Raw genomic sequence first — 14,490 nt, forward strand, 5'->3', positions numbered from 1 at the left:
CTCCAGCTCCGGCACAGAACTCCAGGGCTAGAATCGGCTTTCTGTTTAGATTAAAAAACATTTTTTTTTAAACCATAAAAAAAAAAAAAACCCAGTCCCAGCCTGGGGAGGTGGCGGGGCGGCGTGGAGTTTGGAGCCCGCGCCCCTCCTCGCCGCGTCCGGTGCAAAGTTGCAGGCGCCCCCACCCTCCTCGCGACCGCCGTGCCCAGCCCTCCAGTGGCGCCCTGGTGGCAGCCGCGCGCAGGCAGGGCCCGGCTCGGCGGGGCTGAGCTGTCCCGCAGCCTTGGCACGGGTTCGCTGGCCGCTCCCGGCCCCGTGATCGGAGGGCGAGCGCTTCCCGGAGGCGGCGGCGGCGTGGCTGGAGCGACGAGCGCGGAGAACAGGCAGGCAGCATCCGAGCCAGGTGACCCGCCTGGGGCAGGGGGCAGGGCCAAGGGGGCGCTCGCGGGCCTGGGGATGGGCGCCGAAGACCCCCACTGGAGAGGAGCCGCCCCACTGCCTTGACTTCGTGCCGCGGGGTCCCTTCTTCGCCAGGGCCTAGGGGTGCGCTTGGCTCCTCGGTGCGGAAGGAGAAGGGGGTGGAGGCCGGGGACGCGAAAGGAGGAAGCGCCAAAACTTAGGGGCGAGTCATCAGCTCTGGCCGCAAGGGTCGCATCTGACGGCATTCCTTCTTTGCCGCGAAGCAGAGCAGGAATCAAAAGTCCTGTTTTGATACTAATTTGATGCCCCCCCCCAGCCCCCAGCCCCCAGCATCCATATATGTGGGCATATTTTCGGCCTTGAGTACACAGGTATGTCTCAGGAATGGTTTATGGATGGGAAAGACCTGTACTCTACAAGGTGTTCCAACGTGCCCGCAGTTAATTTCGAGTTTTCGTTTAGGAACCCAACAGGTATTTGAGCTATTTCGTTTCGTAGCTCTAGAGTGGAGAGCCCTCAAGTTTTATGTCTGTCTCTTCAAAGATCTTATTTTTGTTTTTGGTTGGTTTGTTGTTGTTTTCGGATATAGGGGTACTCTCATGATTCTTTTTCTTAATGTCTAGTGGGAGTAAAAATACAGTAAAAGAATGTATTTGTCTGTCTGATTATATTTTGGTCAATAAAAGCTTCGCATAAAACAACAACAGCAAAAAGAAAAACCCTTTATAGAATAGAATAGATTTCTGTTGATGTTATGGAAAGTGTGAATAATTTTTCAGGCAAAATTTTAAGGTCCAAAGTGCTTTTCCAACTGGTATTTGTCTGGAAAAACCACAGCTTGTCCTTGAACTTCCTATCTTAATTTTGACATTGACTATGGTAAGAGGAGCTCAGATGACATCATTTGCTCCAGCCACAGTTCTGGTGTTCCGTGCCTGAGAGCACCTCTCTCCAAAACCTAAGGCCTGGGCCTGCCCTTGTACTTGAGCTGAGGCATTTCCAAGGGTTTCTCTTAAGCAGAGTACTCTGCTTCATGCCAGGCAGTGCTGCAGTCCCTTCTTACATAAGCCAGCCTGCTGGTGGAGTTTCTGGATGTGCTTGGAGCAGTTAACACAAGACAGGGTTCTGTCTCAGCCTAGGTTGGGGGGCGGGGGGAGACGGTGATTCAAGTTTTGCACGAAGTAAATTTCCAGCTAGTATTCTCATCTTGCATTTCTTTGGTGCTTTAATTTTTTGGATACCTTCTACTTATCTGAAACTCACAGTGCCCTTGTGAAGGGTGGAGGAGAGGTGGCATTACTTTCATTTAACAAACGGAGAAACTGAGAAAAGTTAGCCGAAGTTATATGGCTCATTCGTGGTAGTATCAAAACTCTAACCTGGACCTCCTGCTCTAGGTCTAGGGTTTTTGTTTGTTGTTACTAAAACATGATGCTTCATACAGAAGTGTTTCATTTGGCACATTTTATGGATGGTATGTCTTCCGAGCTACTAATTTTTTTCTATCTTTCTGCCAACTCGCATCTTGGCCTTGTCTTTGCACACACAGGCTGGCGCTGTTCTTAGGGGTCAGGCTGGGAGCAAAGCTTTCCAGTGGAGGGTCTGTGGTTGGTTTTTACCTACCGTCTGCTTCCTCTCCATTCATATTCAGGAATAGCAGGCACTGAATAGAGCCAGCAACTAGGGCCCAGAAATGTCCGATATTCCTTTGACATCACTAGTCCAAGTGTAGTATTACCTCACTCTTTACAAAGCAGCTCATTCAGGCGGTGAAATTGGAGAGTGTGAGTTTTGTTCATTTACAACAATCTGCTCAGCACTGTTGTTGTTAGGTGCTGTTGAGTGGATTCCAACTCATAGCTATCCCATGTGACAGAGTAGAACTGCCCCACAGGGTTATCTTGACTGTAATCTGTATGGAAGCAGCTCGTCAGGTCTTTTCTCCCACAAAACAGCTGGGTGGGTTTGAACCGCCAACCGTTCGATTAGCAGCCGAACGCTTAACCATTGTGTTACCAGAGCTCCTTGCTCATCATTATACTTGGATGCAAAGGAGGAAAAAGAGTTAAGTACCTACCATTTCTCAACCACCTATTTTGTGCTAAGTACTGTGCTAGGTACTCTAAATACATTATCTTATTTTACCCTCATAACAATCCTGAGAGGAAGGTGGTATTGTGCCTATTATATAGTTGTGAAAACTGAGGCTTGGGGATGATCCAGACAAATGCCTCCAGAACTCATACTCTTTGCCATGTATCAGACTGCTGCCTCCAAAGGACATATTGCTAAATCCAGGAGCACCTAGCTCCTTGGTTCTCAGACATGGCTGCACATTAGAATCACCTGGGGTGCTTTTAAGAAGACAAATGTTGGGGTCCCACCCCCCAGAGATTCTGGGCTAGTTGGTCTTCCCTGAGGCCTAGGCATTGATTTTTCTTTTTCCAATTTTTATCTTTTACTATATATTGAAGTATAACATACATTCAGGAAATTGGACACATCTTAAATGTATAGCTTGATGATTTTTCACAAACTGAACACACTTGTGTAATCAGTGCCCCGATTAAGAAACAACATCACCAGCACCCAGACGCCCCCACCCTTGCCCCTTCCCAGTCACTACCCCTCACCAAGGGGAACCGCTCCGTTGACTTCTAAGATCATAGATCAGTGTTTTCTGTTTTGGTATGTTATATGAATGGAATCGTTACCGTATGTGCTCGTGAGCGTGAGGTTTCTTTCACTCAGCAGGGCGTTTGTTCCATTCACCTGTGTTGCGGGTGCTAGTGGTTCGTTCTTTTTAATTGCCGAGTAGTAATATTCCATTGTATGAATGTGCACATTTTGTTTATCCAGGCACCTGTTGGTGGACATTTGGCTCGTTTCCACTTTTTGTTGCTATGAACATCCTTGTGCATGTGTTCTGGTGAACATAGACACACATTTCTGTTGGGTTTATACCTAGGAGTGGAGCTGCTGGGTCGTTGGGTACGTGCATGCTCTGCTTTAGTGGGTACTGCCCAACAGTTATACTGGTGGTGAGGCCTTGTTTTATATATATATATATTTTTTTTTTTTTTGAAAGCTTCTCATGTGCAGCCAGGGTTGAGAACCATTTTCCTGGCTTATTAACCTCAAATGTCAGCCCCCTAATTGAGAACTATGAAGAAAAAAATACCAGCCTCCTCCTTAGCCTCAGCTCTCCTAGACAACCTTCTCTACGGGATTGGGTATCTCATCCATTTTCCCATAATCCCTTGTGTCAAGCCAACTTTGGGCTGCCTGCCCACTTGCATTATGGTTATCTGTGGACACATATTTCTCTTCCACTATTCTTGTTGCTTCTCAAAGGTAGGAACTAGAGCTTGATCATCCTTGTGACCCTAGCACTCAGCACAGCACACGGCACATAGCAGGCGCTCAATGAATGTTTATTAAATGAATGATTGGATGACTGAATGGTCAGAGAAAATACGGGCTGCAGAAGAGATGTCATGACTTCACACTAAGATTCACTTACTTTATTCCTAGGAGACTGCCTCAGGCCCTCACTCAGAGCCTGATTACTTTTACTTATCTAAGCATGTTAGAATTGTGGATAATCTGGTTGCTTACCCCAAAACCGAATAGAAACAACAAATTCGATTAGGTGAGATAAAGTGTGTGGAAGCACTTTGTAAACCGAAAAATGACATCTAGATAGAAAGCTGTGATAAAGGGAAAAGAGGGATGCTGTAGATTAGACACGCCAGTAATGGCAGAAAGAATAAAGACCTGTTAACGTCCTAACCCCTGGAACATTGAATGTGACCTTATTGGGAAAAAGGATCCTTGCAGATGTAATTAAATTAGTGATCTTAAAATGAGATTATCCCAGATTATTAAAAAAAAAAAAGTTGTTGTCGAGTTGATTCTGACACAAAGTAACCCTATAGGACAGAGTAGAACTGCTCCATAGGGTTTCTAAGGAGCAGCTGATGGATTTGAATTGCCGACTTTTTGATTAGCAGCCAAGCTCTTTTTTTTTTATTGTTGTGCTTAAGTGAAAGTTTACAATTCAAGTTAGTCTCTAATACAAAAATTTTTACCTACACTGTTGTGTGACCTAGTTGCTCTCCCCACACTGTAACAGCACACTCCTGCTTTCCACCCTGGATTTCCCGTGTCCATTCAACTAGCTCCTGACCCTCTCTGCCTTCTCATCTTGCCTCTGGACAGGAGCTGCCCATTTAGTCTCATGTATCTACTTGAGCTAAACTCACACTCTTCACAAGTATCATTTTATGTCCAGTCTAATCTCTGTCTGAAGAGTTGGCCTTGGAAATTGTTTTAGTTCTGGGCTAACAGAGAGTCCGGGGGCCATGTCTTCCAGCGTCCCTCCAGTCTCAATCAAACCATTAAGTCTGGTCTTTTTACTAGAATTTGAGTTCTGCACCCTACCTTTCTCCTGCTTCATCAGGGACTCTCTGTTGTGTTCCCTGTCAGGGCGGTCATTGGTGGTAGCCGGGCACCATCTAGTTCTTCTGGTCTCAGGCTGGTGGAGTCTCCGGTTTATGTGGCCCTTTCTGTCTTTTGGGCTAATAGTTTCCTTGTGTCTATGGTGTTCTTCATTCTCCTTTACTCCAGGTGGGTTGGGACCAATTGATGCAGCTTAGATGGCCATGATTAGCAGCCAAGCTCTTAACCACTGCACCACCAGGCCTCCCCAGATTATCCAGGTGGGCCCTAAATCCAATGACAAGTGCTGTATAAGGGACACACAGAGGAGAAGACAGACACAGAGGAGAAGGTGATGTGAAGATGGAGGTAGAGATTGGAGTTATGTTGCCACAAGCCAAGGATTGATAGAAGCTACCAGAAGCTGGAAGAGAGAAGGAAGAATTTTCCCTTAGAGCCTTTAGAGGGGGCATGGCCCTAGCGACACCCTGATTTTAGACTTCTAGTCTCCAGAACTGTAGAGAATACATTTCTATTTTTTTAAGCCACCAAGTTTCTGGTCATTTGTTACAGCAGCCCCAGGAAACTAATACAGTGTGTATATCTATGTATAACTTGAAACAAATGAAATCAACAGCATGTTGGCAAAAAACCCCACCAAACCCATTGCCGTCGAGTCGATTCTGACTCATAGCGACCCTATAGGGCAAAGTAGAACTGCCCTATAGGGTTTCCAAGGAGCGCCTGGTGGATTCCAACTGCCGACCTTTTGGTTAGCAGCCGTAGCTCTTAACCACTATGCCACCAGGGTTTCCACTATGTCAGCAAAGGAAACAGAAAAAACTATGAAAAACCAACCCCAAAACACATAAGTACCTGGGGCCTTTTGGTGTGAAGTCAGGCAATCAAACACGCGCTGTGTGGTCTAGTGGTTAAAATTTGTTACTTTCCCTGCCTTGGTCTGGGTTTGATCCCTGGTCAGGGAAACCTTTTTCCTTTAAATTGTACTTTAGACGAAGGTTTACGGAACAAACTAGCTTCTCGTTAAACAATTAGTACACATATTGTTTTGTGACATTGGTTACCAACCCCATGACGTGTCAATACTTTCCCTTCTCGACCATGGGTTCCCTATTACCAACTTTCCTGTCCCCTCCTGCCTTTTCATCCTTGCCCCTGGTGTGCCCCTTTAGTCTCATTTTGTTTCATGGGCCTGTCTAATCTTTGGCTGAAGAGTGAACCTCAGGAGTGACTTCATTACTGAGCTAAAAGGGTGTCCGGGGGCCATACTCTCGGGGTTTCTCCAGTCTCTGTCAGGCCAGTAAGTCTGGTCTTTTTTTGAGTTAGAATTTTGTTCCACATTTTTCTCCAGCTCTATCTGGGACCCTCTATCATGATCCCTGTCAGAGCAGTCAGTGGTGATAGCTGTGCACCGTCTAGTTGTGCTGGACTCAGTCTGTTGGAGGCTGTGGTAGTTGTGGTCTGTTAGTCCTTTGAACTAATCTTTTCCTTGTGTCTTTAGTTTTCTTCGTTTTTCCTTGCTCCCGAAGGGGTGGGACCAGTGGAGTATTTTAGATGACTACTCACAGGCTTTTAAGACCCGAGATGCTACTCACCAAAGTACAATGCAGAACATTTTCTTTATAAACTATGTTATGCCAATTGAGCTAGATGTTCCCTGAGACCATGGTCCCCGCAGCCCTCAGCCCAGTAATTTGCTCCCTCAGGGAGTTGGGATGTGTCTGTGGAGCTTCCATGACCTTACCCTGAGCAAGCTGTGCTGGCTTCCCCAGTATTGTGTACTGTCTTCCCTCCACCAAAGTTATCACTTATCTATTGTCTATTTAGTATTTCTCCACCCCCCACCCCTCCCCTCCCTCATAACCATCAAAGATTGTTTTTTTTGTGTGTGTGTAAATCTTTTCATGAGTTTTTATAGTAGTGGTCTGATACATCCAGTTTTGCCAGCACCATTTGTTAAAAAGACTGTCTTTTCCTCATTCGATGGACTTTGGTCTCTTATCGAAGATCAGGTGACCGTAGGTGGATGGATTCACATCTAGGTTCTCAATTCTGTTCCTTTGGTCAATGTATCTGTCATTGTACCAGTACCAGGCTGTTTTGACTACTGTAGCTGTATAGTAGGTTCTGAGGTCAGGTAGTGCGAGTCCTCCTACTTTATTCTTCTTCAATAGTGCCTCTTCCCTTTCCATATAAAGTTAATGATTAGTTTTTCCATCTCTTTAGGGACTGTTGTTGGTATTTGGATCAGTATTGCATTGTACTTGTAGATTACTTTGGGGAAACCTTTTTTTCTTGACAAGTAGCAAAATGCAGTCGCTGAAAACTTGATTTTGGATTTGGACTGAACTTGGTTGGCCATTTATTAGATATATGCTACCTCTTAGGTGATACCAGTACCAGTTGCCATTGAGTCCATTCCAACTCATGGCGACCCCATGTGTGTCAGAGTAGAACCTGTGCTCCACAGGGTTTTCACTGGCTGATTTTTTGGAAACAGATCACCAGGTCTTTCTTCTGAGGCACCTCTAGGTGGATTGGAACCTCCAACCTTTCATTAGCAGCCAAGTGAGTGTGTTAACTGTTTGCACCACCCAGGGACTCCTCCTAGGTAATAAAAACCAAACCAAACTCACTGCCCTCGAGTCTATTCCAACTCATAGTGACCCTGTAGGACAGAGTAGAACTGCCCCATAGGGTTTGCAAGGCTGTAATCTTCACTGACGCCGACTGCCACATCTTTGTCCTTGCGGAGTAGCTGGTGCGTTTGAACCGCCGACCTTTCAGTTAGTAGCCGAGTGCTTTAACCACTGCACCACCAAGGCTCCTGTCCTAGATGATAGTGATAGCTAATACCACTTATTAGATATGTGCTACTTCCTAGAGTTAAATAATGAGTCCCTGTTTTTGTTGTTGTTAGGTGCCGTCAAGTTGGTTCCAACTCATAGCCACCCTATAACAACAGAACGAAACACTGCCTGGTTCTGTGCCATCCTTGCAATCGTTGTTATGCTTGAGCCCATTGTTGCAGCCACTGTGTCAGTCCATCTCTTTGAGGGTCTTCCTCCTTTTCGCTGACCCTGTACTTTACCAAGCACGATGTCCTCCTCCAGGGACTGATGTCTCCTGACAACATGTCCAAAGCATGTAAGACGTAGTCTCGCTGTCCTTGCTTCTAAGGAGCATTCTGGCTGTAGTTCTTCCAAGACAGACCTGTTCGTTCTTTTGGCAGTCCATGGTATATTCAATATTCTTCACCAACACCATAATTCAAAGGCGTCAATTCTTCTTTGGTCTTCCTTACTAATTGTCCAGCTTTCGCATGCGTATGAGGCGATTGAAAATACCACAGCTTGGGTCAGGTGCACCTTAGTCCTCAAGGTGACATCTTTGCTTTTCAACACTTTAAAGAGGTCTTTTGCAGAAGATCTGCCCAAAGTCTAGCACGTCATTTGATTTCTTGGCTGCTGCTTCCAAGGGTGTTGATTGAAGGTCCAAGTAAATAAATCCTTGACAACGTCAATCTTTTCGCCATTTATCATGATGTTGCTTATTGGTCTAGTTGTGAGGACTTTTTCTTTTCTTTATGTTGAGGTGTAATCCATACTGAAGGCTGTAGTCTTTGATCTTCATCAGTAAGTGCTTCAAGTCCTCTTCACTTTCAACAAGCAAAGTTGTGTCGTTTACATAATGCAGGTTGTTAATGAGTCTTCCTCCACTCCTGATGCCCTGTTCTTCTTTACATAGTCCAGCTTCTCGGATTATTTACTCAGCATACAGACTGAATAGGTATGGTGAAAGGATACAACCCTGACGCACACCTTTCCTGACTTTAAACCACAGAGTATCCCCTTGTTCAGTCCGAACAACTGCCTCTTGATCTACGTACAGGTTCCTTATGAGCACAATTAAGTGTTCTGGAATTCCCATTCTTCACAGTGTTATCCATAATTTGTTATTATCCACACAGTCGAATGCCTTAGCATAGTCAATAAAACACAGGTAAAAGTCTTTCTGGTATTCTCTGCTTTCAGCCAGGATCCATCTGACATCAGCAGTGATATCCTTCATTCCATACCCGCTTCTGAATCTGGCTTGAATTTCAGGAAGTTCCCTGTCGATGTACTGCTGCAACCGCTTTTGAATGATCTTCAGCAAAATTTTACTTGTCTGTGATATTAAAGATATTGTTCGATAATTTCTGCATTGGATTGGAACACCTTTCTTTGGAATAGGCATAAATATGGATATCTTTAGTCGGTTGGCCAGGTAACTGTCTTCCAAATTTCTTGGCGTAGATGAGTGAGCACTTCCAGTGCTGCATCCGTTTGTTGAAACATCTCAGCTGATATTCCGTCAATTCCTGGAGCCTTGTTTTTCGCCAGTGCCTTCAGTGCAGCTTAGATTTCTTCCTTCAGTACCATCGGTTGCTGCTCATACGCTACCTCTTAAAACGGCTTTACGTCGACCAATTCTTGTTGGTATAATGACTCTGTGTATTCCTTCCATCTTCGTTTAATGCTTCCTGCATCGTTGTAATATTTTCCCCATAGAATCCTTCACTATTGCAACTCGACGCTTGAATTTTTTCTTCAGTTCTTTCAGCGTGAGAAATGCCGAGCGTGTTCTTCCCTTTTGGTTTTCTATCTCCAGCTCTTTGCACATGGCATTGTAATACTTTGCTTTGTCTTCTTGAGCCGCCCCTTGAAATCTTCTGTTCAGGTCTTTTACTTCATCATTTCTTCCTTTTGCTTTAGCCACCCGACGTTTAAGAGCAAGTTTCAGAGTGTTTTCCAACATCCAGTTTGGTCTTTTCTTTTTTCCTGTCTTTTTAATGACCCCTTGCTTTCTTCATGTATGATGTCCTTGATGTCATTCCACAACTTGTCTGGTCTTCGGTCATTAGTGTTCAACGCGTCAAATCTATTCTTGAGATGGTCTCTAAATTCAGGTGGGATATGCTCAAGGTCATACTTTGGCTTTCGTGGACTTGTTCTAATTTTCTTCAGTTTCACCTTGAACTTACATAGAGCAATTGATGGTCTGTTCCGCAAGTTGGCCCCTGGCCTTGTTTTAACTGATGATATTGAGCTTCCCCATTGTCTCTTTCCACAGATGTAGTCGATTTGATTCCTGTGTGTTCCATCTGGCGAGGTCCATGTGTATAGTCGCTGTTTATGTTGGTGAAAAAAGGTATTTGCAATGAAGAATTCATTGGTCTTGCAAAATTCTATCATGTGATCTCCAGCATCGTTTCTATCACCAAGGCCATATTGTCCAACTACTGATTCTTCTTTGTTTCCAACTTTCGCGTTCCAATCACCAGTAATTATCAATGCATCCTGATTGCATGTTCTATCAATTTGAGACTGCAGAAGCTGGTAAAAATCTTCAGTTTCTTCATCTTTGGCCTTAGTGGCTGGTGCGTAAATTTGAAAAATAGTATTAACATTTTAAAAAATAAAGTGAGAGGTAAAATCTGCTTCTGAAAAATCACAGGCTTGAAAACTCTGTGGCGCAGTTCTAATCTAAACACATGGGGTTGCCATGAGTCAGAATCGACTGGACGCAAACAACAGCAAAAAACAGAGTTAAATGAGAGAAAGCAAGTAAAGCACTTAGTGCGTTGCCTTACACTGAGGAAATGCTCAATAAAAACTTGTTCCTAGTTGGTATTTTAATATGTCCCAGTGGACTGGTGTTCGCAAATGCTAACATGGCATTATCAAAAAAAAAAAAAAAACAACCCTCAATTAATCCGTTTCAAAAATGAGTAATGCTTTTTTAAGAAAGATTTCCTTTTGAACTAGTTAACATTTAAAAAAATTGATGCAGGAATGGATAAAGCTGTGGGCCGTGTAGAATGATGACTTCTCCAAGGGTTCTGAGGTTTTGCTCTAGTTACATCGTGAATTTGGAGAAGGATGAAACTTAAAATAGGAAAAAAAAACAAAAAACAAAAAACCTAACCACCTAGTCTCTTGGTTCCCTGCTTTATTTGGCAGGGACTATTTGTTCTTGGAAAAACATTTTAAAAAATAAAGGGAAAGGTAAAATCTTCACCTATTTTTTAACACTTAACACCCCTCTTCCAAAGGCAAGACCAAGTTGAACGTTTCTGTGAGTTTTAGATGAATATTCACAGCAGGATTGGCCTCTGTTCTTATGCTTAACGGCAGAAATTAATCCTCTCAACATTATTAACATCTTTCACTCACTAATTGAAGTGCTATTTTCCTGGACTTGAAATTCTCAGTGTTTCTCATCATAGGAAATAATTGAATTTAGATTAGAGTGTGCTGAAGTATGTTTGAAATTATATGTCATATTTAATTTGTTTATATGTTTTATTTGGAAGGCTATATAACAACAGTTTAAGTTTTAGTGATATTGAAGCCCAAAGATATCATGGAACAGAAATTGGAATTTCTAACTGTATAAAACCCTCCAAAAAACCCCCAAACCCATTGCCGCCGAGTCGATTCCGACTCTAACTATATAGTTTCAGAAAATATACATGTAATCTTAAGAATTTTATGAACTGGTGGTAATAGTTCACGTGCTACTTGAGTTTGTTGTCTTGCTGTTGTTCTCAATGCTTACCATGACCAGTTTTTAACTGCTGAAAACGATATATATATATGACATTGTTTCTTTAATAGCAACTCAGGAGTAGAAGTATGTTTGGGGATCCGGCTCTAAAGACAAAGCAACTGAATTCTTCAGAGACTATGAATTCTTCAGCTACTAACCACAATAACTCCTTTAGCTACAGTTTTTGTTCTAATAATAGAAACAGTTTGGATGAATTTCTCTTGGAGTTGAAAAATTAGGAAAGCTTCTTACTCTTTTGTATGCATAAACTACAAGAATGTGAAAAAGGAATATTTTCAGTTTCTCATGTTTACCTGGTTGATGTAGTTTGATGTTTTGCCTTTTAAAAAATCATATTTTATTTTATAATTGAAAGTACTTGAAATATAAAAATATACTCCAGAGAAGGATGCTTGTTGTTTTAGCTAAATTAAACAATTCAATTAATGATCTTTTATTTTTGATGATGATTGACAAAAACATTCTCCCTTCCCCCTGGAATATAAATAATAAACCTGTTGAATTGGGCATAGTTTAGAGGTAAACCAAAATCAATGATCTCTATATAAAGGTGGTCCTATACTTATGACAGTGTTCTGTTCCAACCACTCCATCATCGTAAGTTGGTTCTGAGGTTAAGTCAAATACTTTTTTTTAGTTTTCATTATTATTGCCTTTTATTATCAGTATCTTTATAAATATGATCTTTGAACATCTGCAAGTGAACATCTGAGAATGGTAACTTCAGCAAATTATGTGCTATGACATTGTATGTAGTACATATTACTGAAGATAAGATGTACACACAAAAAAAAAGACGGTCGTAAGTGGGTTTTCTCATAACTCGAACACTTATAAGTTGGGAACGACCTGTATACAAAAACAAAACAAAACAAAACAACAACAAAACCCCCACACAGAGTATGTGATACTAAAAATGAATCATACATCATTTCGGCATTGGGCTGAATGTATACTGATACATAACAAAAGGAATGCTTTTTCTTAGAAAATTTGATAACTAGAATCTTCCTGACTGGAGATGTAAATTGTCTTGTTTTAAATCTGAATCACTCGAATTTAGTTTAAATGTTGCTTCTAATGCAGGCTTTTTCTGGGGACAACAGAGCACAATATAGCTCTTTATTAAAACCACACAGTCTTGGCCAGCTACCCCATACTCCAGCCCCATTCTAATTTGGTCCTACGTTACCTTTGTGGCAGCTCCCAAACATCATTCTGAGAGATGATGAGACGTTGCCAACATAGCATAAGGTTTACACCAAGAGTAAATGCAGGGTCTGGCCTTGAAATGCAAATAAAGAAGTGTGAGGGCACTCGCCAGTTTGTTAGAGCCTTTGCTTACCAACTTTTTAGAGGGAGTATAGGTACACCTAGTCCAAAAGTTGCCTGTGCCTGCATGTCAACATTGCCTTTGCCATTTCCTCGGCTGTCATCTGGAAGAAAGACTTATGACACCAGGGGTCTGTCTGATTAGCTTCAGGCTTTGTCATACCCTGGCAGACTGGACTCTACCACCCGAGGAGTGTATGGGTTCAGAGACGTGAATCATCCCAAACAGCAAAATAGTCACACTTCATTTCTATTTGACTTCTGGCAGAAGATTTACTTTCCTAATTAAGTTCTGCTTAGACAAATAGAGTAAAATCCCACTTTAATACTTTCTTGGGGACTTGGATATTATTACAGAGATCAGAGACGTGTCAGTTGAGGGATTAAATAGGGCAATAGGGAAAAGAACGAATTAAATTAAGGTGAGACGAAATACAGCAGTTTGCAAAGCAGTGAGGGAAACCGTTTTTAAGGACTTGTCTTGGCCTAGACAATAATGTAGACGTTTCCCTGCTTCTTGGAAGCTTGGGCATTATTTTAAAACACAACTCTAACGTGTCAAGCTCTTAACATTTTTTATGAAGAGGCCTGCCTGTGAGGCAGGCGTGAACACTGAGGAACATTTTGTCTTGTAATTCGTGTGTTCTTCATGGCTAGGTCTCCAGAAATGGGGATGTTTATCAAGAATTCCTCAGTAACATGTGCACACCAAGAGACTGCAGTGTTTTACTAACAAAAGAAATTTAACAGCTTCTTTGGGAAAAGGGGAAACCCTGGTGCCATAGTGGTTAAGAGCTACAGCTGCTAACCAAAAGGTTGGCAGTTCGAATCCACCAGGCGCTTCTTGGAAACCCTTTGGGGCAGTTCTACTCTGTCCTGTAGGGTCTCTGTGAGTCGGAATTGACTCAACGGCAATGGATGGGTTTGGGAAAATATATATTGTGATAGTGTAAATAAGCATTTTCACTGTAATATAACTAGTCTGCATTCTCTGAAGACATGATGGTGTTAGGGAATGTGTTGTGTACTGGAGAAAATCTTGATTTGAGGTTTAAATAATCACCTTCAAGGAAAGACAACAGAATGGAAAACAATGACAGGGTTGGTGTGCCTGTGGATGACTTCACCAATTGCCAAACTTTGTATAGTGTCCTTTCTATTTCTTATCTTAAAATGAATTTACGTGTTAGTGCCCGGCATATATTAGGAGTCCAGTAAATATTTGTTGAAGGAATTATGGACAAATAATTTTTTTAAATTTTATTTTAGATCGCTTGTGTATCTAACAGTCTACATGTAAATGATCAAGAGTTGGCTTTTCTTCATAGAACTGAGTCTTTAGTGGGTGAAATCAGTGTAAAAAGAAAACCAGATCTCCCTTAATACAGGTATTACTCAATTCTGTGTGCCAAGCTACAGTCTGTGTTTCAAGTTTTTTAAAAATTAAAAAAAAATAATAAAATTAAAGGTATGAAAGGGCCCATGATTGCATATGGAAGAATTTCTCTGCTTTCTCAGCTCCAGGCCACTTCTTACTTCTTTATAGTATCCAACTTTCTCGGTTTCACTGGGCTTTCAAAGATGCGAGATTTGCACATGGACTTTCTATAAAGTGAGCCCCCGGAAGTAACTTCATTTCCTTTGTCAGCGTCCTTCACTTCT

The 14,490-nt window shown here is 42.4% G+C and overlaps 1 protein-coding gene across 4 annotated transcripts in view; it reads left to right on the plus strand.

Moving 5' to 3' along the window:
• Positions 1-14,490, plus strand: part of ARHGEF6 (Rac/Cdc42 guanine nucleotide exchange factor 6) — a 112,829-nt gene that overhangs the window by 16,991 nt on the left and 81,348 nt on the right. The window contains exon 1 of one of the 4 annotated variants that reach the window (XM_023735482.1): positions 207-403. The exons of the other annotated variants lie outside the window; for them this stretch is intronic. The gene's annotated coding sequence lies outside the window, so the exon portion shown is untranslated. Of the gene's footprint in view, positions 1-206; positions 404-14,490 lie in introns of those variants that run through there. 4 annotated transcript variants of the gene reach the window in all.

The sequence above is a fragment of the Trichechus manatus genome, unplaced genomic scaffold, assembly GCF_000243295.1.
Source record: "Trichechus manatus latirostris isolate Lorelei unplaced genomic scaffold, TriManLat1.0 scaffold00079, whole genome shotgun sequence".
Classification (NCBI taxonomy): Eukaryota; Metazoa; Chordata; class Mammalia; order Sirenia; family Trichechidae; genus Trichechus; species Trichechus manatus.